Source organism: Balaenoptera physalus (genome assembly GCF_965194825.1).
Source record: "Balaenoptera physalus genome assembly, chromosome: 7".
NCBI classification, from domain to species: Eukaryota; Metazoa; Chordata; class Mammalia; order Artiodactyla; family Balaenopteridae; genus Balaenoptera; species Balaenoptera physalus.
The window spans coordinates 79,913,079-79,930,217 of NC_138886.1; the positions used below are offsets into that span (position 1 = coordinate 79,913,079).

General features: G+C 44.1%; 1 protein-coding gene across 1 annotated transcript in view; it reads left to right on the plus strand.

Moving 5' to 3' along the window:
* The first annotated feature begins 705 nt into the window (after positions 1 to 705).
* ACO1 (aconitase 1) overlaps positions 706 to 17,139 on the plus strand; it is a 59,922-nt gene continuing 43,488 nt past the window's right edge. Inside the window, exon 1 of the mRNA XM_082467559.1 lies at positions 706 to 833. The gene's annotated coding sequence lies outside the window, so the exon portion shown is untranslated. The remainder of the gene's footprint in view (positions 834 to 17,139) is intronic.

The window sequence follows — 17,139 nt, forward strand, 5'->3', positions numbered from 1 at the left end:
AAGAGTGGGAGTGTGGTAATTAGTAGGGGTCAGTATCAGTATCAGCTATTAGTTAGTCATCTTATAAGCTGTTTATTCAGATAAGATAGAAAACGACAATAACTCTCTATATAAGTTGGGCAGGAAAACCTCACCTTTCATCTAGAAAGATCTAATCACCCACATTTACCTGAGCGGGCGCAACTCCAACCAACCTATGGAAAGTAGGTGCGGTGAAGAAGGCCCTCTCAGTGTCTGCTGAACCATTTCTCTGACTTCTGACAGGTGAACAGCCTGCATTAGGAAGAGTTGTTACACGTTAAAAATAAGTAAGCTGATTAAACATTGAAACTTTGCACTCCTAGCCACGGAAACGTTGAAGTCCCGCCAGGTCACTCGGCACGCTTTGCAAGGCAGTAAGGTGGGGATGGGGTGAGGGCAAAAGGGAGAGAGCGGAGGTGACCACACGTACCGGGGTGCCAGATACGGAAGCCTCCACCTTGACGGCCAAATCATTTTAAAAAGCGGCATTTCCCCCTCGCCCCTTCGGCTCCCCTCCTAGAGAGCTGGACAGTCACACTCCACGCCCCAGAGTGAGCGAGTCCCAGGCCTGGGCCCGCAGGGGAGGAGCCGGGTCCCGAGCGGCTTCCTGCCGCTGGCCCCTAGCAACCCTGCCTCCCGCGGGGGGCGAGGTCTCCTCCGCCCGCAGACCCCGCCCCGCCCCGGCTCCGCCCCTCGGCCGGTGGCCCCGGGGCGACAAGGGGAGGAGCTCGGCGGCTGGAATCGCGCCGCACGGGATCGCGCCCCGCAGCCTGGTGCCCGGCAGCCGGTCGGAGCCTGCCGTGAAGTTCGCGGTGAGTGAGTACGTCGTGGCCCGACCGACGTCCGGCCCCGGGCGGGAGCGCCGGCCGCCCTGGCCCCGGCAGGGTGGGCGCGAGTCCGCGGCGCCCCGGGCACCTTCCCCGAGCCCGGACTGCCCGCACTGCAGCGCGCCGGGCGGCCCGGGGCGGGGATCCGGGGAAGGCCGAGGGGAGAATCGGGGACTAGTTCCTGGGGACTGACCCCTTCGCCCTGTCCCCAGCCTGTGCTGCGCCGAGGACAGGTCTCGGGGACTGGAAATGGCTCTCCTAGGCCTTCTTTGTCTGCGCTGTGCGGGCCGCCCAGAGTCCACGCTGAGACTGTTCCGGCCGACTGAACTGGGGAGTCCTAACCTCAGGGAGGGAGTGCGGGCCTCACCGGGGAGTCCTCGCCGAGCTGGGGGTGGCGGGATAGGGAAATCCTCAGAGGTTCTGACAGATCGGGGAAAACACACCAAGTGGTAAGGGGAAAACGGAGTGTGGGGGAAGAGACCCTCGGTGGGAGGGGTGGGGATAGAGCCCATCCTCATAGATTCAGAGATCCAGGAAGGAGCACGGGCTGCTTTTCCTAATTCAGCCAGCACACCAGAATGGCACATCTTCCTTCCTGCCACATACATAACCCTCCTTACAGCGGTGTGTGTGTGCGCTTGTGTGTGTGTTTGTCTTGCGGGGATGGGGGTAGGGAGTCGGGGACAGCCTCTAGGATAGCAGTTCTCAAACTTTTCTGGGGGGGTGCTCAAAAACCCCTTTACACTCTTAAAAATTAGTATACTAAGGAGCTTTTATGTGGGTTATATATTTCAATATTTGCCAAATATAACTAAAACTGAGAATTTTTTACTATATTTAGTAATGCATTTAGACATAATAGTGGACCTATTATATGTTGACATAACATATCTTTATGAAAATAACCATACTTTTCAAAACAGAACGTTACTGAGAAGAGTGGCATTGTATTAATTATATTTTTGCAAATCTCTTTAATGTCAGGTTTAATAGACAGCAGCTAGATTTTATTTTGTTTTTCATTTGCTTTTTCATCAGCTAGATTCTTATATCTACTTCTGCATTCAGTCTGTTGCAGTGTTACATGTCATATAGCCTCTGGAAAACTCCACTGTGTACTCGGGAAAATGTGAGAGTGAAAATGTCAAACAGCATCTTGGCATTGTTAACGAAAGTGGTTTTGACCTTGTGGATCCCTAGAGTCCCCTGCACCACACTTTGAGAGCCACCGGTGTAGGAGATGCTTCAGAGGCTTAAATCATTGGGCCTGCTTCTTGTCTGTGATCCTTCCTCTGAATGGGAACACACACCACACCATGCATGGATGGTTAACCTCTGGTAGTTGCAACCTAGCTTGACCTCACTCTGGAAACCAAGAACTAGGTCCCCCCATAAGGGACGATGAGCCCTGCTGGCCTCCTGAAAACTGGCAAGGCTCTCAGATGCCTTTGGTTATTTCTGTCCCTGCAGAGGTGACCTGTGCGTGAGTCCAGACTGTAGCAGTGATGTGGCACACAGGACCCACACGTTCGGAGACGTGCCCGTGGGGACCCCGTGCCAAGTGTGGAGGGGTTTGTGCGAGAGTTTGCAAGCGTTGTGAGAAGTGATTTGCAAAAGAACAGGGAGGCGTGTTGTTGCCTTCCTGTCCTCCACGATCATTTCTGTTTGTGGTTGAGCAGCCTTGAGTTTATTGGAATATGACTGGTGAATAAGAGCACCCAGTCTTGGTGCTCTTTTACTTTCCACTTTCAGAGGGGTGTCCCTGTGGGTGGCCCTTCCTCAGCCTCTGCCAGAGCCCAGTGTCCTGCATGCTGCTGTGTGGTAGGTGGGATCACTCACTGGATTACTTCCGTGGCTCCTTGTTCTGTCAGCACAAATTCCAGATAGAAATTACATACATATTTAGCCTTATAAATGTTTGGAAGACAGACATACCAAACTATCAACAGTAGCCAGTTCTGGACAGTGGAGTCAGAAGGAAGGCAGGGAACTTATCTTTGTTACTCTTTGTGGTAACATATGTCGGCCTGCCTTGCAGCATTCATGTATTGCTTTTACAACCTGAAAACAAAACAAAAAACTAAAATCCCAACAACCTATACTTTTTCAAGGACGATAGGATTATTTCTGTTAGAATGTTACCATCACTCCCTCTCTCCTGATAAAGCAAATTACTGCATCCCATTTCTAAACTAGTATATATGATACTCGTATATATGATACTAGTATATATTAACTCAAAATAATATTGAGAGAGAGAGCCCTCTCAGATCAAAGCATTTTACTGAACAATATTTGTTTGACGTAAGCCCCTGTTCAAGGTTAGAAGCACCAGATCAGACTGGTTTTTTTTTTTTTTCCCCCTAGGTTTTTTTTTCCCTAGGTTCTTTTTTTTTTTTTTTTTTTTTTAATGCTTTCCTTTTTTTTTTTTAATTTGTATTTATTTATTTATTTATTTTTAATTTATGGCTATGTTGGGTCTTCGTTTCTGTGCGAGGGCTTTCTCTAGTTGTGGCAAGTGGGAGCCACTCTTCATCGCGGTGCGCGGGCCTCTCACTATCGCGGCCTCTCTTGTTGCGGAGCACAGGCTCCAGACGCGCAGGCTCAGTAATTGTGGCTCACGGGCCCAGCTGCTCCGCGGCATGTGGGATCTTCCCAGACCAGGGCTCGAACTCGCGTCCCCTGCATTAGCAGGCAGATTCTCAACCACTGCGCCACCAGGGAAGCCCTGGTTTTTTTTTTTTTGAATTTTTGAATTTTATTTTATTTTTTTATACAGCAGGTTCTTATTAGTCATCCATTTCATGCACATTAGTGTATACATGTCAATCCCAATCGCCCAATTCATCACACCACCACCACCCCGCCACTTTTCCCCCTTGGTGTCCATACGTTTGTTCTCTACATCTGTGTCTCTATTTCTGCCCTGCAAACCGGTTCATCTGTACCATTTTTCTAGGTTCCACATATATGCGTTAATATACGATATTTGTTTTTATTTTTCTGACTTACTTCACTCTGTATGACAGTCTCTAGGTCCATCCACGCAGATCAGACTGTTTTTTAATGGACTATTGTGCAGCCCTTAAACTGATGTTGTAAAAACGCTGTTTCATGAAATGTCATGAAGTACAGTTTTAAAATTGAAAAACTTGTTACCCAAGACTGTTTCTCTGTGATCCTACCATGACGAGGAGAGAAAGCATGTGTGTGTATGTACAGATGTGCACACGCATGGACAGAGGCAAAGGATGTGCCAAATGCTGGGTGGTTTTTCTCTTGGTGGCGGGGTACAGTGGGTTTTTAATTCTCTTCACTTTGCTTATTAATATTTTCTAGCAAGTACTAAACAAGTATTAAAATTGACTTGACCAGACTTCCCTGGTGATGCAGTGGTTAAGAATCCACCTGCCAATGCAGGGGACACGGGTTCGAGCCCTGGTCTGGGAAGATCCCACATGCCGCGGAGCAACTAAGCCTGGAGCAACTAAGCCTGCGCGCCACAACTACTGAGCCTGTGCTCTAGAGCCCGCGCGCCACAACTACTGAAGCCCTCGCTCTTAGAGCCTGTGCTCCACAACAAGAGAAGCCACCATAATGAGAAGCCCGCGTGCAGCAACGAAGACCCAACACAGCAAAATATAAATAAATAAAATAAATAAATTTTTAAAAAAATTGACTTGACCAAAAATAACCCCTACAGTTATTTGTACATTGAGGGCAACATAGTTGGCTTCGTTTTTCTTAGACTGACTTAACCACCGACTCGGCCAGTAGCAGACCCCTGCTACTCCCTTCCTCCCAGTGGGAAATGGAGAAAGAAGTATGGAGCGAGAGGCATGGGGAACTGAAAACAGCCCTTAGTTATGTTGTGCAGTGTCTACTTCCGCCTGTGGAGTCAGCTCCAGCCTCAGCCCTGCCCGCTCCCTCCAACTGACCTAGAGGTTAGAATGTTCTTATCTGATCAGCCCCATCACCTGAGAAGCCATCAGCTGACCATCTCCACAGACTGAATGGCCTTCATTTCTTTTTTAGCCATTTTTAATGGAAAATTGCAGACATCCAAAGAAGTGGAGAGTGTAAACCCCCCGCTTCAACAATCATGAACATTAGCATTTGACCAGTCTTGTTTCATCTGGACCTTTCCTCAAACTCACTTATTTTTTTCCCTCTTCCAGGAGTTAGCATCTTCATTTTCAACTGTATAAACTAACAAAGTATCTTTGTTGTGTCTTTTAGTAACAAGCATGTACTAACTGCTGTAACAAAATCTTAAAACTCTTCTGTCCTAATGTCAGCACAACGGAACCCCGGGGCGGACTTTGAACACTTGCTGTGTGGTCCCCCTTCTCTGCTTCTGCATTTGCTCTCCTCTCTGCCTTCTGGGCTAAATCAGTCTTCCCTCTTTCCTTCTCCCAATTCTCCTCTGTTAAGCCTTTCTCAACTCCCTTAGTTATAGCTGTCACTTTCCTCTGACCTCTCTTATGACCCTTAGCATATTATAGTTCTTTGCGAGCTTATCTCAGTCTCCTTAGATCATAATCTTCATGTAAAACAAGACTTTCCTTATCTCCCTTTCTCCTATGCTACTTAAAAATGCTTAATGCAAAGAAGATGCTCAAGAAATAGATGCTAAATTAATTTAAATTGATTAAGTTCATTGGAGAAAAATTTTGATTACAAAAGAAATGCATTATGTTCAAAGGAAAAATTTCAGATATTGCCTAGGACCATGAACATTTTATCTCACCTGCAAGATTTTTAAAGATTTTAAAGTACTGCAACAAAAAGAATCTTCAATTTGAGCCAGTATAAAGAAGACATCTTTTTTTTTTTTTTTTTGAGGAAAATGGTCTTTCTTTATGGTCTGTTGTCATTTTTTTTCACATATATCTGGAGCGTTTAGGTCTTCTCTTATTCTAGAATGCTTTTTTTCCCTTGGTAGGGAAGAGTGACTCTGACAACATTTTAGAATATCTATTATGTTTTAAGATGTAGGTTTAAATCTTCAGTAGAAGAAATTGGCTGCATTTCGGGTCCGCACGCCCCATGAAGTAAGTTGCTATCAATCTCATGAATAACGGCAGCTCACAGGTATAGAGTTGCTCCCAGTGTACACCATCTCTTCATCTATTGCCTCCTTTAATTATCACAGTGGCCCTTGTGAGCTGGGCAGGGCAGTGCAGGGCAGCTCTTGTTGCCTTAAATCTGCAAAGAAGTAAACTGAGGCTTAGGCAGATAGAGTGAATCTTGTCTACGGCAGAAAGTGGCAGAGTCTGATTTTAAGCGTAGATTGGAAACCAAAGGGCTTTGGGATTGGATGTTGGGAACACGCAAAGACGGGAAACTCTCTCTCTCTAAGCACTACATATATTTGGGAGCCAGACCAGGTTCTTGAAGTAAGTATGTATATCCTACTGCGTAGAACTATCAAAGTGATATCACACTCTCTGAACCAATCACTTCCCAGATTCCTCAGGTTCTGCTTTAGTCTTTGTCATGGAAGTTAATCCACTTTCTGATGAACTGGCAAGGCTGCTGTGCGTGTGTGCTGCTGGGGTTCTCTCTCATTCTCTTTTCGTGACTTAAGGAGAACTCTGGGGAAGCCCATCTTTGAACAGTGTGAATTGCCTGAGCTGTTGCTCAGACTGACGTGTATGGAACGCTTAATTATTCCTTAACCTCGTCATCCTTTCATGGCCATTACTGTAAAATTACAAAGCAAATTATACACATTGTGGCCTAGTTCATGAAGAAGGCGTGTCGGTTGAAGAAAGTGTCCTCCTACAGGATTGCCAGGTTTGAATTTTTGGTTGAGAAGCGGAGAAGTGAACGAATCACTGTGGACAGTCGGTTACATGCAAGAGCTACGCAGACATGCGCAGGACAGTTCTATAATAGTGGTGGGATCAAGACCAGCCTCCAGACTGGTCTTAAGAATTGCTGTGTTTCATAAAAGCCTTATTTGCTTAGATAAGGAATCAGTTACATTTTAAGGGTTGGTGAAGCCTGGTGATGGGTTTTTGACATCAACCCATACTTTAAAAGTTATCTGTCATACAAATTTTGCCAAAATCAAGGCTATTTTAGGGAAAATTAGAGGTCGACTATCTAGTCCTCGCATATGTACCTTAGAGTTTGAAGATTGTTTTAAAGTGAGACTTAACTTTTTTAATCCATTTGGTTAATGTGGGTTTTTGGATGAGGAGTGGCTATAAAATGCTATGCCTATTTGGAAGCAGCAGGGTGTGAGGAAGTTGGCCCTGACATCAGGGGCCCTGGGTTTCACTCCCAATCTGGCCACTGACCACAGGGCATTGGCAAGTTACCCTCTCTGATCCTCAGTCTTCTCATCTGTATAATGGGATGGTAGTCCCTATCTCACAGTTGCTGAGGGACCATATTAGACAATGTGGATAAGGTACCTGGCCCTCCACGGGCACTCGGCACATGTCAGCAGGCTGCAGTGCCCATGGAGTGATATAGCGCTCATGGCAGAATGCCTGTCCAAACTTCTCTCAGCCCAGACCTCCTGAGCTCCTGGCGCATATATGCTGCTGCTTGCTGTTCCTCTTCATCCCAGATTCCCCATGTCTAAAACTGACATCCCGGTTCCCATTGTGGTCATTGGCTCTGCCAGTTTGCCCAAATGAGGAACACAGGAGCTATCCCAGATCTCTCTTTCTTCCTCACCCACCCTCAGTCCATTCTCCTTTCTTAACTCTCCCTGGGATCTATTGCCCCTGCCCCCTTCTTCCGACTTGATGACTGTAGTAGCACCATAACCTGCCTCCCTGACACCAATCTAGCATCCTTCCCCCAAGTCAGCTCTTACCACTACCAGAATGATCTCTGAAAATCAAATCAGGTCTTGAAGATTCCAGCTTAGAATCTTTTAATGTGCCTCCTTGTCTTCAGGATAAATCCGAGCCTTTCTGCGAGGTCCCTCATGATGTGGGCCCCGCCCCTCCCTTTCCCTCTCCTCTTAGCCCTGCCTGTCGTGAACCCTGTCCTTCGTCCACATGGAACTGCTTTATGCCTCCCACAGGGTCACACTTCCGCACCTTTACATGTGCTGTTTTCTCTGCCTGGAATATTTTTTCCCTGACTCCCTCCCTCAGTGTAGTTCTGGAAGGCTCGTGCATGGCGTGCCTGTCCCTGTCCCTGGAGGTCTTCCTGACCCCCTCCCATGCTGGATTAGGTGCTATCCCTAGATGCTTCTTTTTTTTTTTTTTTTTGGCTTCACCGTGCAACGTGCAGGCTCTTAGTTTCCCAACCAGGGATCAAACCCGTGCCCCCTGCAGTGGAAGCTCGGAGCCCTAACCACTGGACCGCCAAGGAATTCCAGCACCCCTAGGTACTTCTTTATCGCTCTCCATCCACTGCTGCAGTAGCATGGACTGCTTGTTAGTCTAATAAACTCCTGACCAGTCTGTGTGTGTGACTGAAGAGCAACGGGACTCATCTCTTTATCCCATCAATGTCAAATCAGTGTCTTTCAATGTCAAATGTATGAATGAGTCGGGGTCAGTCCCTTTTCTTAGACAAGCCAGCGAGGCCCAGGTAGTGGATGTGTCATGGTCGAATGCTGCTCTATTACTTGTCACATCTTTGACCCAATGAAATGGCCATTGCGTGTAGATGCCATGCCACTCTGTGGGCCACTGAGATGGGACTAGAGCATCATTGCTTAAGAGCTGGGCTTAAGGCCAGATGGACGTTCCCTCCATCTGAGTTGAGTTCCCTCTCAGCACGCCTGCAGCCTGGCTGCAGCTTCCCAGCTCCTAACCACATGGCTATACCACTGTGGGGAAAGAACGTGCTGGTCAGAAAACAGGAGCTTCAGGTCCTCCCGGCAGCTGCCTTTCTTCTCGAAAACCAAGAAACATAGGCTTATACCTCAAGCTTCTGGGAACTTTATTAGTACGAGTCATCATTCTTGGGTCTGAGCAGTGCTGAAGTGGGTTGGGGTAGATGACCTAAGAAACATGGTGAATTCATGGAGAGAAATGCTGCCCTGTGAGACCTCCGGCAGCCTGACACCCAGCCTTTCGTGGTGACACTCTTTCTAATTCCTAAAATTTGAGTTAGAAAAGTTTGTTACCAAGGATCTACGAAATGAGTTTGGAGCTTGAGGAAATCACGCCACTCTTAAAGGATGGCTATCGACCAGGCCTGCTCTGTAATGCTAGTAACAACTACAGTTGCTGCCCCCTCGCGCCCCCTACTCTCAGGACTTAAATGCAGTAGGACTTCTGCATTTAAGTAGGGTCTCTGCAGGCATCATTTTTGAAGCCCTGCTGGCAATGGTGGGTTGCTGCAGGGTAGGGGACCCACAGTCTGAGAAGGGGCTGAGGACTGGCCTTAACGAGGAAAGGATGAGGTCAGGAACTGAGAACTGGCCAGGACACCTGCTTCTGAGGGGGTCCTGCCCTGCTTCTTCCTTTACTTTCTGGACAAATGTTTCATGACCCCACAATGACTTTCCTTTCTCAGTGCATCTCCGGAATAATAAATCTGAAGTTCACCAAGACTTTTTGTGAAACTCTGTTTATATTAGCCCATAGTGATACCAGAAAATAAAGGTAACTATTTCTGTTCTTTGGAGTTTGTGCTACTGCAGTTCATTTAAAATGAGCTTAAAGGATGTGTCAGGCAAGTTTTCTCTTTTGGGAATTTCATATGATGTTGTGCTGTCTTGGCCACTGAGCCTGGAATAGGGGAGCCCCAAAGGGGCAGGGGCTGCTTGATCAGTGCCGAGGTCACAGCTCTGGTCCCCCAAATCCTGACCATTACCTTTGGCAGTGGTTATGCACATCTGCTGAGTGAGTCATGATCATTTTTATGATACATCCTGAAAATTTCCAGTGTTACTTAATGAAGTTCAGAGAAACAGAAGGGTTAGATTTCAGGAAGTAGCTACTTTTTAAATGACAACCTAATGTTTTCATATTATGAGTTAATATCTTACCAAACCTAAATTCTGATGTTGGAAATGTACAATTTAAACCAAGGGTAAAGTTAGGAGAGTACTTTGTAGTTTGTCCTTAGTCAGAGTTCCTACAGTAGCTGACTCTGCCACTCCCCACCTCAATCTTTTCCTTTTCTGCCCTCGCTCACCCTGCTCTGGCCTCCTTGCCTTCCCCCAGACCCACCTCAGGACCTTTGCACATGATCTGACCCCTCCTCAAGATTGCACTGAGCTTGCCCCCTCACTTCCTTCAAGCTTGTTCTCAAGTGGCTCCATATCAGTGAGGCCTTCTTTGATCTCCTGATACCCTTCACGGCCGACACTCCTTAGTGCCCTGTCCTGCTTTATCCACAGAACTGGTCGCAGTCTGACGTTCTGCTTCTATGTTTGTTTATTGTTTAGTCTATCTCCCTCCACTGAAATGGAAGCACCGTGAGGGGGCTTTGTCAATTTTGTTCCCGGGTGCATCCCTGGTGCCTAAAACAGTTCCCGGCACATATTATGCAGTTAACATAAATATGTGTTGAACAAATGAATGAATGAAACATAGAATTTTTTCACCCATAGGGGACTTTTTAGATCATCAAGTAACCTTATGTTACAGACTGGGAAACTGAGGCACAGAAAGGTTATGTGGCTTATTCAGAGTGAAACTGAATCATTTAGGTTATAGCTCTTTTTAGAACTCTAGGAATATATGTGGAGCATTCTGGTCAGTGGTCCAGGATGAGACAAAAGAGTTAGTGAAAACAGACTGATAACATAAAATTTTAGCAAAAAGTGACAAATTATTGTGTGATGGCAAAGCTTTTTGAAAGCAGAGTCTTGTTGACTTTTGTGGTGAAAAGTGCACTTTGCATTAATTAGTGCCCAAGAAAAATGTGTTGATGGATTTGGTTATACTGTTATAAAGTCATTCTTTCTCTAAGACCCTCCTTCTGCACTGAGACAGGAGGGACAGAGGCAAGGCACAACCTTTAAAAGAATGACATATCCTGAGGATACGACAACAACTGGTTAGAACCAACTAGGTCCTAGATGGCAGAAGATTTAACTTCCCGTAGACCTTGAGCCTCATTGTACACTCATTGTAATATATTAGCATATGCTAAACAACACACCGCCAGGCACCATGACAGTTCTGAGGCCAACCATGAAAGGCCAAAAAGTGGGTGGTGCCCCAATTCCTGGAAATCCCCGCCCCCTCTCCAAGATAGAATATTCCACTCGTTAGCGTATGGAATTGCCCAGCGCGTAGAAACTAATCAGCCCCACACTTCAGGGGCTGCTCTCACTTTCCAAGAGGACCCCATCCCCTGGGGCTGCTTCTTTCTATGGAGTGTGTACCTCTGTAAATAAACCCACTTTCACTTTACTATGGCTCACTCACTTGACCAGCCATCCCAAGGACTCTAGGCCTGGGACATGACCATTCTCTCATGCCCCATTTTTCCTACAACAGTACTACTCTTTTTCCTTTTTTTTTTTTTTTTTTTTTTCTTTTTCATTCTCTCCCAAAATAGACAATTGCACTTATGGCTTTAAAATTCTTTTGGTTACAAGTATCACATTTAAGAGATTTTTGTGTGTTTTTGGTGTGTGTGTACTTTTTTTTTTTTTCAATACTTTTATGAACAGCTAAGAAGATCAAAGAAGTGACTTGGTCTCTGGGCTATTCAGAGCTATTCAGAGCTATTCAGCTATTCCATTTTTCCAGATGCGTCTGCATCAAATAAAGCAAAGAACTAATATTTCTAGCTCTCCGCTTCGTAAAAGAACCGAGTTGACAAGCCATGGTGGTTTGCTGGCCTGAATGGTTCTGACCTCAATCTTGTTTATAGACATCCTTGGAATCTCACTTTTGACAAGAAGTTGTTTATAAGTAGCATGATGTTTAGATACACAACAGTCAGTTTGGGGGTGCGACCAATTAATTTCTCTTTAAACAGAAAAAAATGAAGCACAGCTAATCTTTTTAGTGAACTGAAGTAAACCCTAAAAGATGCAGTGATACTGCTTTAACTTTGGAGTTGGAAGCCATGAAAATTCAGGGAGGGTATATTTAGGAAAATGTGAGAAGAGAGGAAGAGAGGTGGGTAAACCACATGAATACAGAAGAAACCTCTTTCTGCTGTTAGCATAGATTTTAAAAATCTACTCTTGTGTGTCTTTAGATATCCTAAATAAACAATTCTGAGGGCGTGTCGTCTGTACATTAGACCACAGAGCAGTGATTCTCAACTAATCACCTGAAGGCTCTTTCAAACTATCCTAACTCTCCAGGAAACTGATTGCACACAATCTCCACCCCACCCCCTTAACTTTATTCTCCCCATCCCATTACTGACGGGAATTCTGCTGCCCACGGTTACGCCTCTCCTCTGCTCTTTCCCACTGATGCGTGGAAATCCTGTGGTTGGTGGCAGGGCCCATTCATATGCATGCCTCTTTCTCTATCATAAGACAACCTAAGAGGATTCAACTCCGACAGCATAAGCAGCTAAATCTTAGATTTATATACTCCAAAGGCTGGAAAAAGACCCGAAAACGTGACTCTTATTTTATCTGATCGTTGGCATTTAGCTAAAATCAGTCGACTCTTCCAAACATCTCTACAAATCTGGCTGTACCAAACAGGCATCATGACTGTCAGCCGGGGTATAGTCCCAGGCCATCCTCTAGCAAGAGCAGTGGTTTAGCATTGTACTATCCATATGCTGTACTTGGACTCCCTCACAAAACCCATTTGCAAGACTGCTGCCTGGGCTTGGAAATGGTCTGGGTTACAGGTAGCAAAGCTCACTGACCCCAGTGGGGATTTTGCCTGTGAGGTAAGCTAATTGGTCACTTACTTTGCTATAACCAACTAGGTTCACAGTGCACCTGAGCATGGGGTCAAACTGTGCGTTAGATTTTAGGGCTCCCTTCAGGTAAAGGGGAATCTTACAGACTGCAAGTCTCAAGATCAGGTAGAGGCCACAGGCAGTCCTTGCCTCTCCAGGACTACAGAGCTGAGTCTCATCCGCAGGAATAGTTCAGTGAAAGATGAGAACATTTGGTCACCAGAGGCCATCTTAGTGACCCTCGGTTTGCCCTTTCTGGCAGACAGGGAGTTTACAAAAGAAGAAATTCAGATTCTAACAGAGGGATGGAAAGGTATTCACCTTCACTAGCAATTAGAGAAATGCCCAAGGTTAGCTTTTTAATCTCTCAATTTGGCAAAAGGTAAAAACCAATTATATTGCCTGGTTTAGGCACCTTCATTTACTCACTGCTTCAGAGAAGGGTCATAAAATTGGTACAGCCTTTCCCTGGCAACCTGGTGATGTGCAACCCAATGGAGATATCAAATCCTTTCACCCAGCTGTCCTACTTCTAGGAACTGAAAGGTACGAGTTTATTTTAGGGAAATGGATTAAGGACCTATTTGAAGAAATGTATACGAAAGTTGCAAGCGTTATTTGAATGTTAATACTTGGAAACAACCTACCTATTTTAATAATAAGAGATTTAAATAAACTATATATCTGAATGATAGATTTTTATGGTGTAGTTAAATGTGATATAAAATATCACATGATGGCTCTATAAAGATGTTTGTGGTCTACTGCTGAGTGGAAAAAAAAGCAACTTACAAAACAATGTGAGGTCTAATCATTTTTTTTAAATCCAAGTACATTTAAAAGTCATGTTAAATGAAACTCCAAACCATGGTATTACAGATGACTTTCATTTTCTTCTTTTTGTTCACTTGCATTTTCTTTTTCGTTTCTTTTTTTTTGTGAGTTGTGTGTGTTTTTTTTAAATTAGGTTCTACTTCTATACATAAATGTGATCTGATCATACAGTATTTGTCTTTCTCTGACTCATTTCACTTAGCATAATGTCTTCAAAGTCCATGTTGTCACAAATGGTAGGATTACCTCTTTTTTTAAGTTTTTTTTCTTTTAATTAATTAATTATTTTATTTTTGGCTGCATTGGGTCTTCATTTCTGTGCGAGGGCTTTTTCTACTTGCGGCGTGCGGGGGCCACTCTTCATCGCGGTGCGCGGGCCTCTCAGTGTCGCGGCCTCTCTTGTTGCGGAGCACAAGCTCCAGACGCGCAGGCTCAGTAGTTGTGGCTCACGGGCCTAGTTGCTCCGCGGCATGTGGGATCTTCCCAGACCAGGGCTCGAACCCGTGTCCCCTGCATTGGCAGGCAGATTCTCAACCACTGCGCCACCAGGGAAGCCCCTTACCTCATTTTTTATAGCTGATTAATAGTGTTTCCACAATGAGCATCTATTTTTAAAATTTTCTTTTAGGGACCTCCCTGATGGTCCAGTGGCTAAGACTCCGTGCTCTCAATGCAGGGGGCCCGGGTTTGATCCCTAGTCAGGGAACTAGATCCCACATGCATGCTGCAACTAAGAGTTTGCATGACACAACTAAAGATCACACATGCCACAACGGAGATCCCAGGTGCCCCAACTAAGACCCAGTGCAGCCTAAATAAATAAATAAATACATAAAAATTTTGTTTTTAAAATTTTCTTTTAATGTATTTTTCTGATCTTTTTTCTAAGTATTTTTTTAAATTGAAATGTAGATGATTTATAACATTATATAAGTTTCAGGTGTACAGTATAGTGATTCACAATTTCTAAAGATTATACTCCATTTATAGTTATTATAAAATATTGGCTATATTCCCTGCGCTGTACAATATATCCTTGTAGCTTGTTTATTTTATACATAGTAGTTTATACCTCGAAGTCCCCTACCCCTGTCTTGCCCTCCTCCCTTCCCTCTCCCCACTGGTAACCACTAGTTTGTACTCTATATCTGTGAGTCTTTTTTTATACTCAATAATTTGTTTTATTTTTTAGATTCCACATAGGTTATAACAGGTCTCAGTTTTTAATTGAGTTGTTCATTTTTTTGGTATTGAATTGTATGAACTGTTTATATATTTTGGACATTAACTAACCCCTTATTGGTCATATCATTTGCAAATATTTTCTTCCATACTATAGGTTGTCATTTTGTTTTGTTCATGTTTTCCTTTGCTGTGCAAAAGCTTTTAAGATTAATTAGGTCCCATTTGTTTATTTTTGCTTTTGTTCCCTTTGCTTTAGGAGATAGGTCCAAAAATATATTGCTATGACTTATGTCAAAGAGTGTTCCATCTACGTTTTCTTCTAGGAGTTTTTTGGTTTCTGGTCTTACATTTAGGTCTTTAATCCATTTTGAGTTTATTTTTGTATATGGTGTTAGAAAATGTTCTAATGTCATTCTTTTACATGTAGCGGTCCAGTTTTCCCAGCGCCACTTTTTGAAGAGACTGTCTTTTCTCCATTGCATATTCTTGCCTCCTTTGTTGTAGATTAATTGAACATAAGTATGTGAGTTTATTTCTGGGCTCTATAGTCTGTCCCATTGATCTATGTGTCTGTTCTGTGCTGTTTCTGTTTTGTTATATTCATTCATTTGTTTTATTCTTTAGATTCCACAGGTAAGTGATAACCTTTCTCTGTCTGATTTATTTCACTAAGCATAATACCCCCCAAGTCCAGTTGTTACAAATGGCAAAATTTCATTCTTTCTTATGGCTGAGTACTATTTCATTGTATATATATACACCACATCTTCTTTATCCATTCATCTGCTGATGGACATTTAGGTTGCTTCCATATCTTGGCTACTGTAAAGAATGCTGCTTTGAACATCGGGATGCATGTATCTATTCAGATAAGTGTTTTCGTTTTCTTCGGATATATACACAGCAGTGGAATTGCTGGATCATGTGGTAGTTCTGTTTATAGTTTTCTGAGAACCTCTGTACTGTTTTCCACAGTCGTTGCATCAATTGACATTCCCACCAATAGCGTACGAGGGTTCCCTTTTCTCCACATCCTCGCCAACATTTGTTTTTTGTGGTCTTTTTCATGGTAGCCATTCTGACAGGTGTGAGACTGTGGTTTTGATTTGCAAAACTACTGACATTGTGGTTTGCATTTCTCTGACGATTAGCGATGTTGAACATCTTTTCATGTGCCTGTTGGCAATCTATATATCTTAACTTTACTCTGTATCTTTCTTTTTGTATTCATTTGCATATGAATGGTATGTGGGTCTGATATTTATATCAACAGAATTGATTTGTCATTCCTCTGCCTCTCTTGGAATAAACTAGTCATCAAGAGCAGACAGTTAAAAACTTAACCACAAGTTGTTTTCCCAAAGTTTCGCTGTCAGTCAGTTCTCTGGAATTTTGAACCACGGAAGGTTCAGTGAATGATTATAGAACTAACTCACAAAAGTGCCAGAAGACTGTGATATGCCTAAGTAGTACTTTTTTCAACTCTACTTACGAAGGATTTTAAGGTGTTTTTGTTTGTTTGTTTTCCCTGCCAGAAATTTGCTTTTTTACTGGAGGGAAAATCAGCTATATTTTCTCCTCGTTCTACCACTTATAATCCTGTGACCCCAGGCCGTCAACTTCTTTTTAGGGCCTCTATTTCCTCATCAGGGGAATGTTGGTCCCCTGATGTAGTCCTAGGTAAGGTTCTTTAAGGTAGGCTCACCATTCTCTGATTTATCTCATTACCTCCTTAACATCTAAGATCAAAGTGTCCCTAGCCTGTGGTGATGGATCAATGCCAAGCCACACATGTACAAGTGAAGGTGCCTCTCCAAGTCACATGCCAGTGTCCTAAATTGAGGCCAAAGGTCAGTTGGCAGCAACACTGTCTGTGGCTGGAGAGGATCCCCAGCACTGAACTCCCTCAACTTTTTTTACTGGGAGCGTAGTTCATGTGTTAAGCGTCTCAGATCTGCCTGCCTGTGCCTACTATTTAGTATTTTTAGTAATTTACTTTAAAAATCTGGTGTCCAGCACTCCCTTCCCCACCCTTACTCTTTGATGCACAAAATGTATCTGTAAGGATCATGCCAAGTCACCCAGCTGGTATTTCAGGATGGGTTAGCTTTGAGAGACACCGTTTCTCTACCAAATAATTATCTTTTCTTTCCGAATGTGAACAGATGTAGTGAAGGGTTTCAGAGATGGTGCAAGTGTCTCTTTTTGGATTCCTTTTCTTTGAGAACTGTCCATGGGTCCCACTTGATTCAGAGGCCAGGCAGATATCAGCAGTCCTAGCCTTCTCAACACAAGTGTTCAGGAAGGGCAAGTTCTGAATGAGCTGTAAACTCGCTGCTTAAAAGATATCGTTTCCCCTTCTTTCCTTTTCTTTTTTCTCTTTCTCTTTCTCTTTTTTCCTTTGCCTCCATGCAGTACCACCTTATTCTGTGGAACACAAGAGGCAGCAACCCGAACA